Source organism: Arachis hypogaea, chromosome 12 (genome assembly GCF_003086295.3).
Source record: "Arachis hypogaea cultivar Tifrunner chromosome 12, arahy.Tifrunner.gnm2.J5K5, whole genome shotgun sequence".
NCBI classification, from domain to species: domain Eukaryota; kingdom Viridiplantae; phylum Streptophyta; class Magnoliopsida; order Fabales; family Fabaceae; genus Arachis; species Arachis hypogaea.
In genome coordinates, this window is record NC_092047.1 from 49,862,857 (window position 1) to 49,865,917 (window position 3,061).

The window sequence follows — 3,061 nt, forward strand, 5'->3', positions numbered from 1 at the left end:
TTCCAATTTACATGGAAGAAGCATCCCCATTCCTGCCATTGGAGCAAGCAACTTTGAGCTGAAACCACAATTAGTTTCTCTGATGCAGCAGAACTGCAAGTTTCATGGACTTCCCTCTGAAGATCCTTTTCATTTCTTAACTGAATTCTTGCAGATATGTGATACTGTAAAGACTAATGGAATAGATCCTGAAGTCTACAGGCTCATGCTTTTCCCTTTTGCTGTAAGAGACAGAGCTAGATTATGGTTGGATTCTCAACCTAAAGACAGCCTGAACTCTTGGGATAAGCTGGTCACGGCTTTCTTAGCCAAGTACTTTCCTCCTCAAAAGCTGAGCAAGCTTAGAGCTGATGTTCAAACCTTCAGACAGAAAGAAGGTGAATCTCTCTATGAAGCTTGGGAAAGATACAAACACTTGACCAAAAAGTGTCCTTCTGACATGCTTTCAGAATGGACCATCCTGGATATATTCTATGATGGTTTATCTGAGCTATTAAAGATGTCACTGGACACCTCTGCAGGTGGATCCATTCACCTAAAGAAAACGCCTGCAGAAGCTCAAGAACTCATTGACATGGTTGCTAATAACCAGTTCATGTACACTTCTGAAAGGAATCCTGTGAGTAATGGGACGCCTATGAAGAAGGGAGTTCTTGAGGTTGATATTCTTAATGCCATATTGGCTCAGAATAAAATATTGACTCAGCAAGTCAATATGATTTCTCAGAGTCTGCATGGAATGCAAGCTGCATCCAACAGTACTCAAGAGGCATCTTCTGAAGAAGAAGCCTATGATCCTGAGAACCCTGCAATAGCAGAGGTGAACTACTTAGGTGAACCTTATGGAAACACCTATAACTCAACATGGAGAAATCATCCAAATTTCTCATGGAAGGATCAAAAGCCTCAACAAGGCTTTAACAATGGTGGAAAAAACAGGTTTAGCAATAGCAAGCCTTTTCCATCATCAACTCAGCAACACACAGAGAACTCTGAACAAAATGCTTCTAATTTAGCAAATCTAGTCTCTGATATATCTAAGGCCACTGTAAGTTTCATGAATGAAACAAGGTCTTCCATTAGAAATCTGGAAGCACAAGTGAGCCAGCTGAGTAAAAGGATCACTGAAATCCCTCCTAGTACTCTCCCAAGCAATACAGAAGAGAATCCAAAGGGAGAGTGCAAGGCCATTGACATAAGCGCCATGGCCGAACCTGTAAGGGAAGGAGAGGACGTGAATCCCAAGGAGGAAGACCTCCTGGGACGTTCAGTGATTAATAAGGAGCTTCCCTCTGGGGAACCAAAGGACTCTGAGGCTCATCTAGAGACCATAGAGATTCCATTGAACCTCCTTATGCCCTTCATGAGCTCTGATGAGTATTCCTCTTCTGAAGAGAATGAGGATGTCACTGAAGAGCAAACTGCCAAGTTTCTTGGTGCAATCATAAAGCTGAATGCCAAATTATTTGGCATTGATGCTTGGGAAGTTGAACCTCCCTTGTTCATCAATGAACTAAGTGATCTGGATCAACTGACATTGCCTCAGAAGAGACAGGATCCTGGAAAGTTCATAATACCCTGTACCATAGGCACCATGATCTTTAAGGCTCTGTGTGACCTTGGTTCAGGAATAAACCTCATGCCCCTCTCTGTAATAGAGAAACTGGGAATCTATGGGGTGCAAGCTGCTAAAATCTCATTAGAGATGGCAGACAGCTCAAGAAAACAGGCTTATGGACAAGTAGAGGACGTGTTAGTAAAGGTTGAAGGCCTTTACATCCCTGCTGATTTCATAGTCCTGGATACTGGAAAGGAAGAGGATGAATCCATCATCCTAGGAAGACCTTTCTTGGCCACAGCAAGAGCTGTGATTGATGTTGACAGAGGTGAAATAGTCCTTCAATGGAATGAGAACTCCCTTGTATTCAAAACTCAAGGATCTCCCTCTGCAACCATGGAGAGGAAGCAAGAAAAGCTTCTCTCCAAGCAGAGTCAACCAGAGCCCCCACAGTCAAACTCTAAGTTTGGTGTTGGGAGGCCACAACCAAACTCTAAGTTTGGTGTTGAACTCCCATATCCAAACTCTAAGTTTGGTGTTGGAGAGTCTCAACAAAGCTCTGCACATCTGTGAGGCTCCATGAGAGCCCACTGTCAAGCTATTGACATTAAAGAAGCGCTTGTTGGGAGGCAACCCAATGTTTATCTAATTCTTATTTTTATTGTTTTTCATGTTTTCTTAGGTTCATGATCATGTGGAGTCACAAAATAAACAAAAAAATCAAAAACGGAATCAAAAACAGCAGAAGAAAAATCACACCCTGGAGGAGCATCTGTCTGGCGTTCAAACGCCAGAACAGAGCATAGTTCTGGCGCTGAACGCCCAGAACAAGCATGGTTCTGGCGCTCAACGCCAGAAATGGCAGCAAATGGGCGTTGAACGCCCAAAATGGGCACCAACCTGGCGCTGAACGCCCAGAGTTGTGTGCAAGGGCATTTTGCATGCCTAAATTGGTGCAGGGATGTAAATGCCTTGACACCTCAAGATCTGTGGACCTCACAGGATCACCTCAGGATCTGTAGACCCCACAGGATCCCCACCTACCTCCACTCACTCTCTTATCTCTTCTCAATCATCCTCTATTCCCAATAAACACTCTTCCCTATTAACTCTTTACCACTCACATCCAAACACCCACTTTCCTTCAAAATTCAACATCTCTTTCCCACCCAATCCCACCCATATGGCCGAATACACATCTCCCTCCATCTCCTCCATATCTTCTTCTTTTTCTTCTATTCTTTCTTCTTTTGCTTGAGGGCGAGCAACATTCTAAGTTTGGTGTGGTAAAAAGCATAGCTTTTTTTGTTTTTTTTCCATAACCATTGATGGCACCTAAGGCCAGAGAAGCCTCTAGAAAGAGGAAAGGGAAGACAAAAGCTTCCATCAAGGGTCTATAGCTCAGTGGTAGAACATTTGACTGCAAATCAAGAGATCCCTGAGATACCTCAGGGGATACATTTTCTTCCACACAATTATTGGAAGCAACTAAGGGTGGAACAT

The 3,061-nt window shown here is 43.4% G+C and overlaps 1 non-coding gene across 1 annotated transcript; it reads right to left on the bottom strand.

The window, feature by feature from the left end:
- Positions 1 to 337: 337 nt before the first annotated feature.
- LOC112731707 (small nucleolar RNA R71) lies at positions 338 to 445 on the bottom strand. The gene has a single exon (XR_003167473.1). It is a non-coding gene; the product is annotated as a small nucleolar RNA R71 (small nucleolar RNA).
- Between the last annotated feature and the right edge of the window lie 2,616 nt (positions 446 to 3,061).